The sequence below is a fragment of the Ictidomys tridecemlineatus genome, chromosome Y, assembly GCF_052094955.1.
Source record: "Ictidomys tridecemlineatus isolate mIctTri1 chromosome Y, mIctTri1.hap1, whole genome shotgun sequence".
NCBI classification, from domain to species: domain Eukaryota; kingdom Metazoa; phylum Chordata; class Mammalia; order Rodentia; family Sciuridae; genus Ictidomys; species Ictidomys tridecemlineatus.
The window spans coordinates 25,004,145-25,025,373 of record NC_135494.1 but is presented as its reverse complement, the minus strand read 5'-3'; the positions used below and the strand labels follow the sequence as shown (position 1 = coordinate 25,025,373).

The 21,229-nt window shown below is 40.5% G+C and overlaps 2 protein-coding genes and 1 long non-coding RNA gene across 3 annotated transcripts in view; 1 reads left to right on the top strand and 2 right to left on the bottom strand.

Annotated features, from left to right (window-relative positions):
* Positions 1–21,229, bottom strand: part of LOC144371896 (mitotic checkpoint serine/threonine-protein kinase BUB1-like) — a 551,680-nt gene that overhangs the window by 177,579 nt on the left and 352,872 nt on the right. The window lies entirely within an intron of this gene.
* On the bottom strand, positions 9,861–17,147 carry LOC144371871 (uncharacterized). Its single transcript, XR_013431972.1, has 3 exons — positions 17,017–17,147; positions 13,146–13,279; positions 9,861–10,043 (listed from the first exon to the last, which is right to left on the bottom strand). It is a non-coding gene; the product is annotated as an uncharacterized LOC144371871 (long non-coding RNA).
* LOC144372124 (uncharacterized) overlaps positions 19,302–21,229 on the top strand; it is a 77,418-nt gene continuing 75,490 nt past the window's right edge. The window contains exon 1 of the mRNA XM_078035533.1: positions 19,302–19,687. The gene's annotated coding sequence lies outside the window, so the exon portion shown is untranslated. The remainder of the gene's footprint in view (positions 19,688–21,229) is intronic.

Here is a 21,229-nt window from a genome sequence, read left to right as displayed (position 1 = left end):
CCTGAGGCCTCTCACCCTTCTTATAGGTACTCTAAGCATCTTCCCTGTGTTAACATAGTTTTCTCTTGCAGTGCACCTATGTACTAATCTTTTGTTTTATTTTTAAACTTTATTTTTTATTTATTCATTTACTATTTATTTATTTATTTATGTGTTGCTGAGGATTGAACCCAGGGTCTTGCATGTGTGAGACAAGTGCTCTACCACTGAGCCATAACACCAGCCCCCTAATCTTTTCTTATACTGATAACTTGTATTGGGCAAATCCTGATGACCTAATTTTAAATAAATTATCTCTTTAAAGACCCTGTCTCCAAATCATGAGATATTTGGGTCATGACTTCAACATCTGAATGTTAAAGGCATGGAATTCAGTCAATAACAGACCAGATCAGCATTGTCCAAAGCATGGGCTGCTGCTACTGGTGAAGATGACTTCATGTCAAAAGAGAAATCAAACTTAGAGAACTATCCATTTTTCTGAGTACTTGAAGAAGGAAGTGTTCAGCTTGATAGTAATGTGTCTTTAACATCTTTTTGACACTTAGTGGTACAAATGGAAAGCAGGCCGCAGGCACAGACCCTTAGGTGGTAACCATAAATATATGGGTTACCTATTGCTGTGTAACAAATCACCCTCAAACTCTAAGTACTAAAAAATGCACCTTTGATATACCAAAGTTTGTAGGTTCAGGAACTCAATAATGACTTAGGTGGGTGTTTCTGATTCATGCTCTCTCCTAAGGTTGCTGTCATCTGAAGGCTTCACTTGTACTTGTTCATTCACCTCTAAGGTGGCTCCCAGTTGTGCTGGCAGTTGGCAGGAGCCCTCAGTTCTTTATCTTCCAGGCCTCTGCCCAGCCTGCCTGAGCATCTTCACAGTGTGGTGGCTGACTTCCTTCAGAATGAGCAATAGGAAAAACCAGAGAGCAACATGGTAGCAGCATATCTTATATTTAGCCTTGGAAGCCACATTCATAGAACCCTATTAGGTCTCTGTGGAATGAGTAAGATACAGCTGAGCTTTATTCACTGTAGAAAGAGCTCCACAAAGGCATAATTATCAGGGATCACTGGGAGCATCTCAAGACTGGTACACTAGAAGTTTATACGTTTAATCTTCTGCATTATTTTGAGTGGCATGCTGTCTGTGTTATTGTATAACCTGTTTTCTTTACTCAATAATATGTTTTTGAGATATACATTGGTATAGATCTGATTCCTTTATTAATTTGTGAGTATTTGCCATTTTTCTTTATCCTTTGCCCTATTAATGGTCATTTAGATCGTCTCCAACTTTTGTTCTTATAACAGTGAAAATCTTTGTACCTGCCCTACGATAAATAATGAGAAAAGAAATTGCTGGGTTGTAGAATGTGTGTATCTAATTATGAATTGCCCCTTAGAATAGTCACATGAATTTCACAGCTATTCACAGAGTAGGAATGTTTCCATTTCTCTTTGATATAACCAACTCTCCCGTCAGCCAGGCATTTTAAATTTTGCCAATCTGAAACATAAAAAAAAAATATTTTTATTATTTTTATTTTTGGTTAAAAAACACATCAAATTTCCCAATGTAGCCATCTTTAAAGTGACCAGTTCAGTAGTGTTAACTATATTCACATTGTAGTGGAACAGATCTCTAGTACTTCTTCCTTTTGCAAAACTGAAACCCACATTCATTCAATAGCTCTCCATTTGCCTTCTTCAGCCCCTGGATGCTACAATTGTTTTTGTTGTAGAAATTTGCCTACTTAAGATACATAAAGATGTGTACATAGTACATATTTGTATTTTTTGCATCTGGCTTTATCTCAGCATAGTGAACTCTATGTACATCTAAATTGTGGTATGTGACAGGATTTCCTCCTTTCCAAGTTTGCATAATATTTCATTGTATGCATATACCATATTTTTTTTCCTTATTTGTCTATAGATGGAATTTTATGTTGTTTCCATACCTCGGCTATTTTAGAAAATGTTGCTATCTACACAGGTGTATAATTTTTTTTTCAGTTCTTCCAAACATATATCCCAAAAATAGCATTGATGGGCAACATGGCAGTTCTGTTATTAATTCCTTGATGAACCTTTATGCTGTTTTCAAGCGCACTCACCTTTCTACATTACTACCCAGGGAACAAATCTTCTAATTTCTCCACATTCTCAACAACACTTGTCATTGTTGTGCTAACAGTACCACTCAACAGTTTGATTTTACACCTTACCAAGCACCAGTGGGTTTAGGCATCTATACACAATTTCTCTTGAACAATGGGAAATTATACTTCTGGGAAGTTAAATCCCTTGCCTCATAGTACAGGGCTAATCAGTGATAGAGCTAAAGTAGAAGTCAGAATCATGGCCCACAAAGCTATATGCATCAATATGTCACCCTGCCCTCAAATTTGCAGTGATTCTTTAAGAAAAGAAAGTAGGGGAGAAAGAGCTGCTCCATGCTTCTGAATTTCTGCCTTTTGAATTCCACATGAGTAGAGAATCTGCCAAGCATTGTTGTTTTTTGACATGCGGGCTAAGTGGCTTTTGCCTCCACCTGGAAGGAAGCGGCGTCCATGCTAATAAACCAGATGGGAAATGTGTGACCAGAAGATTAGCTCTATTGTATGGGGCTGGATGCTTTCCACCAGAATTGTTTATGGGATACATTGTTTTTGCAAAGTTATTTGCTCCAGTAAATCTCCAAGCTCTTCAGGCTCCCTTGCCATGTAGAGAGTAAGATTTATGGGTAACAAGAGGTGTGGGCAGGAAAGGTTTATGAAAGAACAGATCCTCTGGGAGATTTCAGGAGTTCCCTCAAAAAGCAAGATTGTGGCCCTATTTTGTTCTATTTTTGAAACTGGATGTGCCAACAGGGTGTTGAACTTTTTTTTACTCTTGGTTGTGGGTGTCGATATTGTTGTGTTACTGTCTCTATTCCACATGAGCTCACTTCTGCACATTTCCATGTTTGTTGCTGAGGTTTTGAGACATTACCTTGGTTTTGTTTTCCCTGGTATTCCTGCAAGAAATATCATAGCCCTAACAGCATATACGTGTACCCATTTGTTCTGAATCTACTAGCAGATGGTTCCTGTAGTGCCCCCAAAAAACAATCTCCATTCAGAAGCACTGCTCCTGGTGTGGTCTCAGTGTTTTAGTTCTGTGACAGAGAATGCATTGTGTCTGACATGTGGCAGGGTTGTCAGCTGCTAACATGTGCTGTCTCTTCATTGTTCTCTCTTTCTATACACCTACCCAGTCAGATAGACAGACTGTCCCATCACTGGGATTTTCATACTGTTCTCAAACCTCAAGAATTAGGCTGTCTGATAGAGAAGGATGCAGAAAGCTGGAAGAAATATCAGGCTTCTTACCTCCTCTGAGCCTCAGTGTTCTTACCTGTACAATGGCATGAGAATGTCACCCTGGAACCTGATATTCAGGTAGTCAAGCATATTGATAGCTAAAGCACTTAGAACAATGCCTGGTACCTGAAAAACACTTAATAAAATGTTCTTGTTATTTCATTGGTCTAGACCCTGTGCTAGGGATGCAGGAAAATTAAATAAGATGTAACCTTGTCTCTAAGAACTCAAGGTCAAGTGAAAACCACAATGAACCATCTAGTATAAGGGGGAAGGGTAGAGAAGAGTGCAAAGTGGGCACTTATACCTGATGAGGGTATCAGGGAGTCCTCTAAGAATTTGAAGTCAAGTGAAAACCACAATGAACCATCTAGTATATGGGAGAAGGGTAGAGAAGAGTGCAAAGTGGGCACTTATACCTGATGAGGGTATCAGGGGAGTCCTCTCGCAGAAGGTGATATTCAAACTGAGGTTGAAAAATGACTGCCTTTGCTACTTAGGTAATCCCACCAAAAGCACATCAGAGCCTCGCTGGACATCATTGATGTCTATGACTTCCATAATTATTCATTTATTCATTCAATCAGTTTACTAAGTATCCATGAACACCTCCTGGTGATATGGTACAACTTGAGCATTAAAATGAAGCTTGTCAATCCTTTTGCAGTCACTGAGTCCCCTCCCTGGTCCCAGCTGGCTCCAGGCACAACTTTGACAGTGTCCATAGGAAGCCAAAAGGATGGAAGTGAAAATGAAAATAGAGGTTCACTGTCTAGCCTGTGACTTTGCCAAGCTGCTCCATGGCTCTGCCCCTCATCAGTCCTGTTAACACTGGGAGGTGACCTTGGTTCCCATTGGAAAAATGAAAATACTGAGGCCCAGAGACAGTTGTGTATTTCCATGGTGCCTTCCACTTTGTTTGTCTGGGAGACCTGGAGGAAGGCAGTATCTGCCACGGCAGGACCCATCATAAGCACGCTCTCCCCACAGCTTGAGTGTGTGGAACTAAGCTACTTCTGGAGGTCTGTGACTCCCCCAGTATTCATCCCAGACTAAACCCTCTGTTGAGAGCAACTAGAACTTGAATGAAAATGGTTACTCCGTGACCCATATTCCCTTGGTTTAAGAGGTCTTTTCACCAAAAGACTCCATTGTTTCAGAATTCCTTCCTTTTTTCTAGTTTCACCAAGATGGTGTGGGCCTGTGGAAGAGAATCCAATGCCTCAAGCTACTGCTCTGTAAGCCTTTGCCAGTCTCTGGGACAGTGACCTCCTTGCCCTCTGTCACTGGTTCAGCAGGCTACAGTTGCAGGTCCTACAGCTGCTGGACTTCTAGACAGTGATGGTCCACCCAGTCCACTCCTGGCACCTCCAAGTTGACCAGCCCTACCTTTCTGGTGCTAATTTTCTGCTAGAAAACTTGTTGCTTCACCCATTTTCCCTTGGTCATCTCTGGTCACCTTGTAACTTGCAGTCTCAGAGCCACTTCACCCCTCCCACAGCAACTCCTGTTAGTCTCACTTCCACAATCAGTTTCTTTCTGTGTCCCTCTTCAGACACATGGAAATTTCTAGAAAATTTTGGATGCAAACTGCAAACTCTCATTCTGCCTAATCACACTGTATGCTGATTATATTTTGACATTGTCCCTAGTCAGAATTTCACATAGGAAATGATGCCAAATCTTCTCTGCTTCTGACTTTTCCATGCCCTCTATCTGCAATCTTCTGCTAGGAGTTCTGCCTAGATGAACATCTAAAATCTGACCACTTCCCCACCTGTCTCTTCTTCTTCTTCCATACTCCAGGCTCCACTGGGCTGGAGAGGGGCTAGCCTTTGAAGCTGCCAGAGAGGTGACCCCAGGGAAGATGTCAGATGATCAGAGAACATACCATGGCAGGTATCAGAAAATTTTACCAGTTACCCTGCCCATTGATGTTCTTGAGAGGACTAAATGCCATTGTGCATATATATGCTATCTGTTCAAATAAGAATAGACCAGAAGAACAGATGGCTTGGATTCACATCCGATCTTCACCAGCAGGAAGCTGTATGACATATGACATTTCATTTAATCTCTAAACCTCAGTATGCTTGGCTGTAAAATAAGAATAACATTAACCCTCACCTCACTGACTGCTGGGGTGAAATAAAATGTCTAAGTCCCACTCACACATGTGTTTGGATGCTAGTGACAAAGTTTGAGTGCCAGTTTTGGAGGGATTTTTGTTATTTGGTGCCACCTTGAATAAAAGTGAGTTTTTGTTCTAGTAAGGAAGAAGGAAATAGATGCTGGTTAGGTTTCTAGCAAGTGTCCCTGACCACAGTTGGTAAAGTGGTCTCAGCAGAGTGCCTAGTACAGAGTAAGTACTGGAACTATTAGTTAGTGGCAGTAATACTGATCATGAACTAAGCCAAATGGGATCTAAAATTCTGAATTAGTGTCTACTTGGTGGCAAGGCTATTATGAAAGAAAGTCAGCGGAGTCCGTGGGAATCTCTGTGGGAATCCCCTTATTGTTTCTCTGCCAGATCCTTGTCTACATCACACAGAGTAGGTGCTTAATATTCTGTTGAGTTAAGAATACGTATATTTCTTAGGTTCAGATGGGTTTCAGCCTTCCCCACTACATTTTTGAATCTCTGTCCCTATAACCTTCACTTGACATCCAAGTGATTTTTGTCAGGCAATTATTGGCTAAATTCTACCCATCCCATTGTGTGCAAAAGCAAAACAGCTTATTAAATTTCATTTCCAGCACTTCCTGGCCTGGGCTATATGGACCCTGTTCTTCTATTTGCAATGCTTGTCTCTTCTCAACCTCCAGCATGTGCTGATCCAGCAGCTAAAAGTAAGAGGTGTGAATTTCTTCTCACTGTGTGGTCATGTTTCTTAATCAATAGCCTGACTTGTCAGCACCAAGTAAAACAACTTTGATTTGAAGAGAAAGAGAGAGCCAAAGGACATGGGGCTTAAAAAGCAAGCAGAGAAAGAACTCTTTCTCCATACATTAATTAGTTCATTAAGTCAACAAATACTAGCAATTCTTTGAGCAATGACAGGGTGCCACGTGCTGCACTAAGTGCTATATGCAGATTTGTTCATTCATTCCTCAAAATATTTCAAGGTGCTGTGATGATTCTTATTTTATACATGAGATGAATTAGAGAACATGTAGGTAAGTAGCTGTGGAACTCTATCCTGAGTTAGCTCTGTGCCCAGGGGCCAAAGATGTAGCAGTAAATAAGTAAGACAGGTCTTCCTCATCCTGCCTAGGGGTGGGATATGCACAAAAGCCAAAAAACTGGGGGCAAGAAATGGGAGAGGATGGTTAATGGGTACAGGCTTGCAGGACAGCAACAATCACATCTAATATTTCAGGACATGGTGGGGTAACTATGCTTGACCACATTCAATTGCATATTTCAAAATAGCCACTAGAGAGGACTTGTAATGCTTCCAGTAGAAAGAAATAATAAATGTTTGAGGTGATGGCTATACCAATTTCCCTGACCTAATCACCATGCATTGTATACATGTATCATAATGTCACACTAGACCCCATAAACATGGACAATTATGTGCCAATTAAAATTTATATACACATATTTATTAAATGCATACGCACATATTAAAGCAAGCAACAAAATTCACAGTAATTTCAAATAGTATTTTAGTTAGGTATGCTTTTGGAGGCAAGTAGAAGATAACCTGATTATCATGGCTCACACCCTAGGCCTTTGATTTTCTCCCTGGAGTAGAAGATAGGAGGATGCTGGTACTGGATATGTGGCTCTGAAATTTGCATTCTCCCTGGGGTCCTGCAGTGTTCAAACACCTCCTCTCCTGTCCTCATTCCTGTACTTCAGCAGGAGGTAAAGAGGTGGAGACAGTGTCTATATCAGGTAGGGTAAGCAGATTTCTGCATCTCTCATGGGCCACCTCTGCCCAGCTGGCCACAAAAAAAGAAGAGCAGTTTCATTGGAAGTCATGTCCACTACCAACAGTGCCTGATACAGAAAGTACCATGGAAGAAATTTACAGGGGGTAATTGGTTAGAGGGATTCAGTGCAAAAGGTAGTCAGGAAAAGTGACATTTGAACCTCTGTGACCAGGAGCCAATCCTGAAAATACTTGGGACACTTTTCCACATAGAGAACATCACAATGCAAAGAACTTTGTTTGGAAATGATCATGGGGAAATCTCAGGAGACAGAGGCCCAGGGTAGTTTCAGCTCAAGACCAAAAGAGAGCAAAAAAAATTAAGGCCAAAAGGGAGAAAGGAGCTAGATGGTGCAGGTCCCACAAGGAGTTGAAAGTTATTTGGTTCTAAGTGTAGTGGGAAGGTGAAAGCTTTTCTTCAGAGGACTGACATGATCTGATTCATGTTTTAGAAACAATTACTTGGGCCAGAAGAGAGCTCTTTTGAGAGTGAGGAGGCTTGGGCTGGGGATGTGGCTCAAGCGGTAGCTCGCCTGGCATGCGTGCGGCCCGGGTTCGATCCTCAGCACCACATACCAACAAAGATGTTGTGTTCGCCGAGAACTGAAAAATAAATATTAAAAATTCTCTCTCTCTCTCTCTCTCTCTCTCTCTCTCTCTCTCTCTCTCTCTCTCTCCTCTCTCACTCTCTCTTTAAAAAGAAAAAAAAAAGAGAGTGAGGAGGCTTAATAAGAAGATCTAATTCCAGGTTATGTTATAGTTTTTCACAGCTCCTTCCTCTTGGTTAATTATTTCTTCCTCTTACACACCCTCTGCCTGCTGCTTAATTCAGGGAAGCTCTTGAAGAACTGGACTATTTCCTGCCTATTTGTCTCTCCAGGGCTTTGCACAGGGCAAGACATTTGGCCAGTGATTGATCAACATGGCTTGAACTGAACTGGACAGAAGCGAGTACTTTTCTCCAAGATCTGTGAGCTCCTGCATCAACTCACCCTCCACTCACATTTTTTGGCTAGGTCAATGGCTCTCAGCTTGGTAAGTTTGCCTCCAAGGTGATATTTGGTAATATCTGCATGCGTATTTGACTGTCATAACTAGAGAGAGAGTGGGGGAATGCTACTGGCCTCTAGTAGGTATTGGCCAGGAACACTGAAGAATATTCTACAATATGAAGGACACTCCATGAAACAGAATTCTGTGGCCTCAAGTGCTAATAGTGCTGAGGCTGAGAAAATGTGGCTGACTTACATGCCTGCTTTTTTATTTCTCTAGTATTTTCCTTTAAATATTTTACTTTTAAAGCAGAGTTTTAAAAGACACCATAAATTACTCCCCAAAAGTAGAAACTCATGTCACTTTCTATAAATAGATGATAATTGGAAGATACATACTCAGAAAACTAAAATCTATGGCATTCTAGCTGGATATTGTGATGAGCTCAAGACTCCAAACGTGAAGCTTGCTTTCTTTTTGTTAAAAATAGGCTGTGATCAAGGTCCTAAGGATTAAGAAAGACTGAGGAACTATTCCAGGTTAAATGAAAAATATGTGTAATCTGATTCCTAATTGGTTGTGCATCAGAAAAAAATAAAATTATTGAAAATGACTTCATTGGGACAACCAGAAGATTTGACTATAGATTATATGTTGGATAATATCATGGTGTCCACATTACATTCCTGAATTTGGTAACCATATTGTGGTTATACAAAGGAATGTCCCTGGTCTTAGGAAATACTTGAAATATTTAGAACTAAATATTCTAACATTGGAATCTCAATGCTTTAAAATAGTGTGTGTGTGTGTAATATGCATGTGCATATACATATACCTATACACATATAAATACGTACAGAAAGAGAGGCATGCACACACAAGAGCTTACAAGGTAAATTTGTCAGAAATAATAGCTGTCAAATCTAGTGTATAGAAGATTATTTGCTGTTCCTGTAACTCTTTCATAGCCTTGAATATTTCTAAAATAAAAAAAATTACACAAACAAACAGAAACTCTCTTGAATTTACTTCTCATGGCACAAATCTCAAAAAAATTTTTGGAGAACTGGTAGAGCACTTGCTGAGCATGTGTGAGGTACTGAGTTCAATCCTAAGCACCACATAAAAATTAAATTTAAAAAAACAAGGTATTGTGTCCATCTACAACTAAAAAATACATAAAATTTATTTTAAAGTTTTTTAGGAGCTCAGGAGGCCTTCAGATGTTAAATGGTTTTTAGTGAATTGAATGATTCATGTTTTATTCCCAAAATTATTATCAAAATTAAAATGTCTCCTAAATGGAAAAAAAATAGTATCTGCCCTGTCGTTAAGTTTATGTAGATAAGACAGCCAAGTTATCTAAGAATCCAACCAGACTTGTTCTTTTTTTGGAGGGGTGGGACAGGGTGTGCTATGATTGTGACATCACATATCTGCAGAGCAGTCATTTTGCACATTTATGGAAGAATATGTTTGGTTGTATCCTGAGATTGTGATGCTCCTAGCATGTGTTGACTGATAAAAAAGAAACACTAGCAGTAAGAGAGAGGTGTTGCAGATGGACTATGCCCAAGAGACTTTATTATCAGAAAGACTGAAAGAAAATAGATCGGATGCTGATTTTCCTCACTGCAGTTCACTGTGTTCAATTCACCCAGAGGCCTCTGCTGGCTCATCAGCTGGCTGTTTCTCTTCAGTCTCATCAAAGTGCTGTTGTGAGACTCAGTTTCCCTACCTGTGAAATGGAGATAATACAGAGTAAGCTGACTTGGAGTAGGGTCATCCTGCCCTCTGAAGTCTCTAGCTATTACTGACATGAAACTCCACCCCCACCAGCATTCCAAGTGCCTGGGGGAAATTCCAATGCCTATGCAAAGATGTCATTGAATTCCTAAGACCTTACATTCTTATGATACCTAGGGCTCAATTTCCTTCTGTCTTGGCTGATGTCTTGTTGGTCCTCTGAGTCCCGTGACTTTGTATGTAAATCCATTGTCACAAGAAATCAGTCCTTTGCTGGGATTTCCAATACACACACATACACACAAAAAGAAGACATACAGGCTCAAAAATATACACACAGAGATGCACTCTTATGGATGGACTCAAATAAATAGAAATAAAGACAAACAAATGTACACACAGAGATATGGACTGCCTCACAGAACAAAAAAAATCATAAAAATATAGACAAACATACTTATAGACACTGACATAGTTAGACATACACAAACATATACAAATTAATAGACATAGAGACCCATGGATACAGACACCAAGCTTGTATGTGCAGCAGACTTTACAAAGGTCTGGGGATATGGAAGGAGTTTTTAATGCAAACAACTTGTATAAGTTGTGAATGCTAGGAATCTTTTTTCAAAGCTCCCTGAACTTCTGTCCCTTTCCAACTTTTATATTCCCTGCCCTTCCCCAATATTCTCCTCCACTGTTTCCCTTATCAGAACAATTTGTTTCTTTTAAACTCCCTAATTTCAAAGTCTGCTCTGGACTTCTCTTTGCACCTCTCTCTTCTGATGATCTAGCTATGCTGAGAAACACCCTCTGATTTGGTCTCCTGCCCTCACATCAGGTTTTGCCAGGGAAAAAGAGCAGGAGAGAGATTTACTTGCCCACTGATGTGAACTATGTCACATGCCCTCACACACACCTAACCTAAAATGCTGGTGTGAAGCTCACTTCTCAATTCTATCATTATTAACCAAGGGTTTTGTATTGGTGTTGTTTAAAGTATTTTTCGCCCTCTACAAAATCACAGAATATTCCTGCAGTCCCTTCACCCCGTTTCCACTCATATTAACTCTTAAAAAGATTAACTAGGCTGGGCACAAGGGTGAATTCCTGTAATCCCAGAAACTCAAGGGGGTAAGGCAGGTGGATATCAAGCTTGAGGCTAGCCTCAGCAAGTAAGCAAGGCCCTAAGCAACTTAGCAAGACCTTGTCTCAAATAAATAAATAAATAAAATAAAAAGGGATAGGGTTTTCCCTCAGTGGCCAAGCAATACAATCCTCCTGGCTTCAATCCTCAATACAAATACATAAATAAATAATTATAGTACAACTATCAAAACAAAGACAAAATCCTGGTTATAAAATTATCAACTAATCTATAGACTTTATTTGAATTTCACCAATTTTCCTTTAAGGTCTTGTTTCTGACTGGGATCTTGTGTTGCATTTAGTCATAATGACTCCTTAGTCTCTTCAAGTCTATGGCAGTGCCTCAGTCTCTCTAGTCTTTTATGACCATGATCCTTTTAAAAGATGCTAGTCATATGTTTTGCACAAGGTCTCTCCTCTTGGGTTTGGTGTTTACTTATGATTTGGTTGGGAGATGCCACAGAGGTGAAAGGTCCTTATGGGATTATTTGATGGGAAGGGGGATACATCAACATGACTGGTTAGAGTGATATTAATTTCAATCTTGTGATGCTTCTTGGATTTCTTATTATAAACTTACTATTTCTGCCTTTGTGATTAATAAATATCTTGGGAAACATACCTTGTAAATATCTTATTTCTCTCTCAATTTTTACTTATTTAGGGGATGTGGCTCAGTGGTAGAATACTGGTGTGTCATGCATGAGGCCCTAGATTAAATTCCCATACTAGAGGAAAAAAATGTTTTTGCTCACTTACATTTTTGGCATCCATTCATAGATCTTACCCATAACACTTATTATTATGGTTTCCTAAAGGTTATTTTATTTTTATTTCACTTATCCTTTCTTTATTTATAAACTGTAATTATCTTTAAGGAAACAACTCTCTCTATTCTTTTCTTTCTTATTTTTTTTCTATTCATATGGACTTATGGTTATCTATTTAATTCTATGACTTATAGTCCAATACTATAGTTAGTTTCTTAAAATGTTCCAACTTTGGCTATTGGAAACTCTTTCATATTGGTTTCTGTATCTTTTCAATAAGTCCCTATCAAATCAACCAATTTATGCTGCAATCATTACATATATGTTACAAGGAATCCTCCTGATATATGTAATTATAATTTACCATTTAAAAAAAAATTAAGCCCCTATTCCTTATTAAGTATCTCTCTATTTTCTGACACCACAAGGTGTTCCAGGATTATTTTACATTTTTCCTGCTCCATTTCTGGGAGCAACAATTTCTTCAAGTCTCTATTATTGGAGAAATTGTTGCTCCCATTCCTGCTCATTTCTATGGAACAAGAGTTCTAAGTCCTCTTAGTGTTCAGAATTTGGAACTATGTTATGTCTATAAATGCATGCATACACATACATCTCTTTTTATTTGTTTTCTTTTTCCTTTCACTAAAAAGCTTTAGTTTATAATGATACTACTAATTTTAATTCTTTACCACAGTGTTCATCCTAATGCCATCTTTTTTTTTTTTTTTTTTTTTTTTTTTTGTACTCAGATTGAACTCGGGGACATTCTACCACTGGGCTACCTCTCTAGCCTTTTTTATTTTATTTTGGGACAGGGTCTCACTAAATTGCTTAGATTGGTCTCAAACTTTCGATCCTGCTGCCTCAGCTTTCTGAGTAGTTGAAATCACAGGCCTGCACTACTGCACCCATCTAATGTCCTCTTTCCTTACTTGTAACTGTGGAATTCGTTCTTCCTTTTTTTTTTTACTTTGAAAGGCTGTTGCTTACATATTGCTAAATTGTGAAAAATGTTCCTCGATCATGCCTCCCAAACTTTTTTTTCCCCTAGAAATGGCTGACACAAGAATACAAGATAGGTTGCTATATATTGCTGTCAGAAGCTACACAAAAGAGAAGCCAGCTAATTTCATGGTCCTTCTTCATGCAAAAAGCACTAATCATACCCTTTATGCTTTATCAGTAGTGAGGTACAGGAGGGTCAGTCCAGGCTGTGGAATGTAAGCTCATTGTTCCAGCAAAATGAGTCAGATGAGATGGGAATGAACATTTATTTAAGCCATTGTGTGTCAACAAGGTTCTGAAACAAAACAAAACAAAACAAAAAAAAAGCTTTTTCTCACTCCATCCCTCTGGGAAAAATTCCCAATCTGAGGCCTTCTCACTTTGGTCATTGACCTTCCTGGAGGCAAGTTGCCTCTTGGGCCACCTCTTTATCTCTTCATTGATTTCTGGTCTCTTCTCATACCAACAATGTTAACATACCTGCTGTTTTCTTTTCTTCCTACAAATGGGTCTCTCCTTTATTTTTCACATGCCCTCTGGGTGTTCATCTCAGTGTGGGGTCTCAGCAAACACCACTCAAAGCTTGGGTCTTCAGAATCTTTCCAATCAGAAAAGTCAATATTCCATTTTTTCTTTATTCTGTAGCTTAAGCTTTGTTTTCCCTCAAAGGTTTCCTGTTCTGATGACATTTGGGTAGTGAGGAAAGGATCTGTTTTCTTGTCATTTTATAATAGCCCAGACTCATTCAACAGGCAATCTTAACTGGAAATGCTCACCAAAACCCCAATTTTGCCTACTGTGCTTCAGATATGTGAAAGATGAGGAGGGAAGGGGGACAAGATTAGATCACTCTGAGGGCATTATTACTCCCAACTAAAATCCCCATTATTAGAGTTCCTTCTAGTAAGAAAAAAAATAAGCTTTGTGCAGGTATTATTCCTTTTAGAGTTATCAATGATTTCAGAAGCCCACAGGCCTGTTTGACTGCCATCCTGATCCTTCCATAGGGAGACATAGGGGCCATCTCCACAGTGGCCTGGGCTGACCATAAATGAATTGGAAACACCCATAGTGAGAAGAATGTCAGTGAAAGTGGGAGGCTAAAGAGAACCTATGTTTTCTTAGCCATATCCAGATAGCCTGAATGGAACTGTCTGGCAGCTACAGACTTCCCAAAAATGCACTGGAGAGATTCCTGGAGGTTCCAGGGAGATAATTTATGATTGGGACACCCAATCATTACAAGACTGTGAAGAATACATTTTGAGGATTCTGAGGATACTATGCATTCTAGGAAGGAATGTTTAGCACAGTCACTTAGACATGGTTGGAAGTATGAGTGATAATATTAATGATGACATCTATGGGAGTATGCTGAGTAGAGATAATAGCAGTGTTGTAATAAGAAGATACTCATAACAACCAAGGTGGTTGGGATTTAGTTCATGTCTCCCTTATGAACCAGGCAAGGCACTCAAGTTTACATCTTAATAAATTCTCACAACCATGAGGCAGTTACTCCCATTAGTTCTACTTTACTTCTGACAACTGAGATTCACAAAGGTGGAGAATTGTACAGTGGTCACAAAATTACCAGAAAACAAAGGCATTTCATAAATATTTCACTGTGTGGTCTTGTTGAAAGGATCTGTCTTGTGGGTTGTAGGAATGTGATTTAGCTGAGTTAAGCATTCACGGGGTCATGGCTGGTGCTTTAGCACAGTGTCCCCAATGCTAGTTACATGACTCAGAGAAAGGAAACTGAGACCCAACTGCAACCTAATGATGGAGATGCTAAGTCAGCCAGTAAAGGAATTGCTGTTGGGGGCAGTCATAGCACCAAGGATGGGGCCAGCCAATCAAGTATTCAATAACCTGGCTGGGGTTCAGAAACAAGGTGGAGAGGATTGAGGGAAGGCATGCCAGACAGACAGGACAGCTGGAGCCAAAGCACTGCAGTGTGCAGTAAGTGGAATGGTATGGGCCTGCAGTGACAGGCAGTTTAATGCGGTCAGAATACATGGTTAAAGGTAAAGGGGGAAACAAGAAAAAAATCTGGAAGAGAAGCAGGGACCGTAAATGAATCAGCCAAGGCCTTGGGCCCTAGATAGATAAAAGCCTGGATCTGGAGTCCAATTTAGCTCTCTGCTAACTATTTTGAATCTGGGCCACATCTTTAGAGCTTTTCTAAGCTTTGTTTTACATAACTGAAAAGTATAGTGACAGATAATAGTCTTCATGTTAAGCTGACAGCTTGGGTACCTGGTCTTGTGGTCACAGAGTTGATGAATGGATTTGCCAGGAAGCATATCTACTTTCTATTACATGTATAACTTTAGTTTTCATCAATTGCTTATATATTCTTACTTACTTTTGCATATTTCAGGTCATTTTCCGTGTTAGTAGTGTAATTTTTCTGGCTCTGGGCTTGTCCTCCCAGTCAAGGTATCCCTCAAGGGTAGACACCATATTTTAATCTACCATCACAAGATGTAGCCATGCAGGAATCTCAACCTTGCTAGACCATTAGAATTGGCTGGGCATACCAGACAGTGCACAGGTCTGTTCCCCATCCCAGATGTATTAAACTGGGACCTTCAGGAATGTGGCTTGAGCTTTTACTCTTTACCAGCTGGGCAGAAAAATGTTTGAATCAATGAGAAAACAATCATACTGTATGTACAATTGTCCCTTGGTATCCTAGAGGGACTGGTTTCAGGACCTCTCCTGGATTCCCAAATCAATGAATGTTCTTCACTTTATACAAAGTACATATTTGAATAACCTATACATATTTTTTGGTACATTTTGAATCACCTCTAAATTACTTATAAACATAGTACAATGTAAATTATATGAAAATAGTTGTTATACTGTATTGTTTAGGAAATAATGACAAGAAGAAATTTCTATACATGTTCAGTATAAATGCAGTTTTTAAAGTATTTTTATTTACATATGGACACAATACCTTTATTTTATTTGTTGGTTTTATCTATTTTTTTTAAATGTGAGACTGAGAATCAAACCCAGTTCCTCACATATGCTAGGCAAGTGCTCTACAACTGAGCCATCACCACATCCCATAAATGCAGTTTTTTTTTAATTATTTTTGTAATTGTCAATGAACAGCATGCCTTTATTTTGTTTGTTTATTTTATGCAGTGTAAGGGTAAAACCCTGTGCCTCACACATACTAGGCAAACACTCTGCCACTGAGCTATAGCCCCAGCCCTCAAAGCAGTTTTTTTAAAGAAAGTATTTGATCCTCAACTGGTGAAACTATGGATATAGGAGGCCAGTTGCATCAGTCAGGATAGACTACAGCAGGCTATGATAGTTATTAACCCCCAAATTTCAATGGCTTAAAATCAAAAAGATCTGTGTTTTGCTCACATTATGCAACAATGATAGTTTGGTTTGGTTGATAGTTTTCTCAATGGAGAAAACACGATCACGGGGATTATTGTTTGTCCTATCAGAAAGACATATCTCAGGCTCCTCTCTCACTAGCATTAAATGCTCCACCCAGAAATGGCACAAACTCCTTCCATGTACACTCTTTGGTCAGGACTAGTCACGTGACCAGGAAGTCAATCCTGCAGGTGCCCAGAAGGTGGAGAGCCAGAAGTCATTGGTGAGCAGTGCAAATGACTACTAGCCTCTACAAAATTGGCACCACCAACTTTATTTCACAGCAATACTTACGAGGTGAGTTCAAAGCCAAATAGAAAATATGAAGTGGAATTTGAGATTTTTTTGTTTTTCTGGTTAGTCTCAGGGCCCTATTTTTTTGTTTTGCCTTTTTTTTTAAAAAATTAATGAGTCTAGATGGTATATGGCATTAAACTTGGTGGTTGAAAGCCTGGAATCTGGATGGTATTCAGACTTTCAGCTCTGCCACTTACCAGATGTGTGAGCTGGGAAAGTAAAATACCATTTATACCCATCAAAGAGGCAATCAAAAGATGTGAGAGGCAAAGGAAAGAGGTTCTTTCTCAAATTGAGTGCTTAGAATCAGACAGCACTTACCTGAGTAGGACTGATGAGGAGAGGGCTACTTTAGAAGATAGCACACAAATTCGGGTGGCTCCACCTGGCAGGGACGATGCATGTCTATCCCCCACCAATTGCTGTCTTCCTGCCTGACCCAGTGTAAATGTTTGGGCTGTAAGAAACAGAGAAGCCAAGTGGAGTTGGTTTAAACACATGAATAAGCTAAGTAAAGGAGATGTACAGGCTTCCTGCATATTCTCTCTCTCTCTCTCTCTATTTATCTATCTATCTAACTTCATTTTGCAGTATGGGGATTGAACCATGATCTAGCATGTGCACTTTACTACTAAGCTACATCTCCAGCCCTTTTGGAAAGCATTTATATTGAGATATGGTCTCACTAAGTTGCATAGGCTAACTTTAAACTTGCCATCCTCCTAGCTCAGCCTTCCAAGTAGCTGGGAATACAGGCATGTTCCACCTCATCTGCCCGGGGCTCTCTCTTAAAGCAGATAAATTTTCTATTACCATTGTCTCTAGCAAACTTCCCCAAAATATCCTGGGCTCTAATGGCTTATGAGAGGCCAGTGTTCTTGGGTAGAAATACTAGCTGCTTTAAGTAGAAAGGTTAGTGCACTAGAGGATGTTAGGCATCCCAAGAATCATTGGTAGGGCTGGAGAAAAGTACTTGAGGCTAAGCTTCAAAGAAAAATGCCCCAAACCACATGGAGGCTTGGCCCGATGAACTAAGGATGGCTCCTCCTTTGCTTCCCTGGAGTGCCATATGCCAGGAGTCTTCCCTTGCTTCAACTCCTGCTGCTCTCAGCCCAGTGCTGCTTATCCTAACTGATACTGAATTATCAGACTAAATGTGTTAGTGAGTGGACAGCACTTGGAGCTGTGCGAGGCACCTTGTAGCTGCCCCTTTCATGTGATTTTGTCTCCTGACCCACTCTTTCAGCTGGTGGATTGGGTTGGGTTGATATGTAGAAGGGGACTCATATGCTCTGGCTCATATAGCAGAATTATTTCCTGGAGAGTGAACTATCTTGGAGGGTGAGTGGGACTGCATTTTCTAACAGACATAATTATCATGTAAGGAAGACTCCAACAAAGGGGTAAATTGAACCTTAAAGGCTCATGATTTTACAGAACCTGACCCAAAATAAGTAGACTATGCTGCTTGTGGAACAGGATCAAATTCAGACTCAGGTTCAAATTCTGACTAACTATGAACACTTTTGCAAGTTTCTTCATCTCCAGGACTGGAAGAATATATACCTTCAATAAATTTTAGCTCCTCTTCTTTAGAAACAATTATTACGATTTCCCCTGGGAAGAAATGCCATGTGTCTTCTCCCTAACATCATGTATATTCTATCTCCTCTATGCCATTCCATCATACTTTGTATCAGCAAAGTATGATGGAATGGCATATCCAAGGAGACTACAGAATTCAATACAGTCTCATCATTTTCTGGATCCTGCACAAAAAATAGCACAGGGTGGCCTTAGGAAATTCATGCAATGAAACTGAAACATTTTATTGATAACAATTTTATCAAGATAGGGGGATTTTAGCAGATGACCTCCTAGGCGTGTCTCTGTTTACTTTGGTGAACATTGGGGCCAGGGATGGGATGGGGAGTGAAGACTTGAGCTAAGAGGCAGTGCCCTTGGAGCAAGCAGGGATAGGGCCTAGGGGTTTTCATGGAGGGCACTGGTTTGGGCTCCAGAGGAGCCCAGATTCTAATGTGGGCTCTTGCCACTTCCCAGCTGTATGACTTGGAGCCCATTGCTTAATCTTGCCAAGCTAATTTTTCCTCTGTGAAATAGGGAGGATGGTAATACCCTCTTAGGGCAGTTGTGAGGATCCAAGGGGTGTTGTTAAAGTTCTCAGCTGCTATGATTACTATTTTTACCATGCGGGCTGAAGCTCCCAGGTTCGGGGCCTGGGCAGGCGCATGCGCAAAAACACTGATGGGCCACATAAAACAGAGGTGCTGCCTAGCACCTGGGTTTTAATCCTTTGGGGTCATGGGGTGGGTGGAGTGGATTCAGGGATGGGGATATGGAGAGAAGGTTGCAAGAATGGCTAGTACTGACCCTCAGGCGCGGTGGGCGGTGTAAAGGGGAGGGGCCAAGCTAGTTCCAGGCTGGGTTTGCACAGTGGTGAGGGTGGAGTAGTGAGGGGAGGACCAAAGTCTCGCGAGATCTCACAGCGCTGGCGTTAGTGGTTGCAGAGGATACAGCAGGAGAGGTGAGCAGCGGGCGTGGGCAGAGGTGGCGGTGGCGGTGGCGGCGGCGGCTATTGGGAGCTGAAGAGGGTGAAAGTGGCAGAGACCCATCCCCTGGCAAGGAGAGCAGGGCGGGTGGGTGGCCAGCTCTTTGGAGGCAGTCCAGCAGGGCCTGGGGCTGAAGCGGCGCCGCCTGGTCGGCGCCATACCTGATGGTGCAGGGTGGGGCGGCTGGGCCTTGGGCCAGTTCCCCCTGGCCAGTCAGATCTCGCGCTCGGTGGGACCCCGGACCCACCTCAGTCTCCCAGGGCGGTGAGTTTGGCACTGCTGGCCATAATTGGCTCACTTTGCTGTTTGCCAGGCACTTAACTTGTTCACTTTCATGCTAGGGCTGCACAGAGAGGTGAAGCGCCCTGCCCAAAGTTGCACTGCTTGGATGTGGTGGAATGGGGCTCCCAATACTTGCACAGGTTTGTGCCCCTTTCTTTCCTCAGGTCCTTCTCCAAGCAGTGCTTGCAGCTGGTTTCCTGGGGTCCTGGTGGGGCTGCAGATGGTGTGTCAGACCCACTCTGAAATTAGATGCAGATTAATGTGTAATGGTATGTGAATTCATTGGGAAAGGGATTTTTCAAGCCTTTTGTTCAATTCCTGGAAGGTCTTCCACCCCTAATCTGTCATTTGGTCCTGTGTGAGAAAGAAGAGGAGGGCATTGAGTGACCTTTGAACACTAGGTGTGGGGTCACTAGCCCAAGGCTTGCCTCAGGCAAAAGAAAGTTTGATTCCCATTGAAGCACGTGATTCTAGCCTGGAACAATTGGTTGTCAACCACAGAAACAAGGCCCCTGGGTTTGGTGTTGAGCATTTGTAGAGCCCACTTCACTACTGAGCAGTGAGGTTCCTAAATCAGAAAACCTACCTACACACATAAGTGAAAGTGGGTATGATACTTTCACTTACATGTAAAAGAGAAATAAGGAAAGAACAATGTATGATATGCATGCTGTCTCACTAATAACCAGAACTTTCAGCTGTGGTGGAAAACAGCATGCTTTTGAGTGCTTGCACCTGCTGCCAATCAAGAAGTTTGAGTGTTATTAGGATCTAGTTCAAACAAAAAAATCAAAGAGGGAGATGAAGATGGAAACTAGGGAGAAAACACTTAGTGATGGGATAACTTTATTTAAGCTAATAAAAAGGAAAGGCTAGATTGAAGTAGGGATGACATGTCAAGGTAAATTACAGGGTGTCTCAGTCTACCCACAGATCATACTATGGCCCTTCCATGGATCCCTTTACCCACTATGTCACAGGACATCCTTTGTGTCTTGTGCTTTGAGGTACTACTACTTAAAGGAACAGTAATGTGTTCCTTCAATTGCTAGTAATAAGAGTAAAGTATTAACAAGATTGAAATTTTTGGATTCATTAAGGTGAAATTTATCTGCTATCTTATACTGTTAGCATATATACTACTCTATGCATACTCATTATTAAATTTATGTTGCCTTAATGTGTAGTGTAAAGAAACGAGCACTAATTTTCAGACAGTTTCCTTATTCTGCTGAATCATCCCTTACTACTTTGTCTTACATAATTAGAGGCAAGCTGTGGGGTTTCCTATAAAAGCTTTAATTATTATGTCTTTTTAAAAAATTTTTTTTTAATTTTTAAATTTTATGTTTTAAAGAAATGCTCACTTAAAGTGGGATTGATTAAACCATTTTAAGATCAAAATTCTTTTGACCATGATGAATCTTGATGATACAGATCCATCCCACCCAAGCATTGTGTGAAGCCTAGATCCTGGCTCCCAAATACTAAATGCCCCAAGGTGTCCCCCAAACTCTTTGATAACTAAAAATTTTTCTTAAGGACATTTCTGACTCTTTGAGAATACTATTAAGAACATATCCATTATCTACTTAATTTTAACAAGAAAGGGGTGACAAACAACTTTTTTCTAGGAATTTTTTTTTTTCCTGAAGTGTCTGACATATAACATAGACATGGTC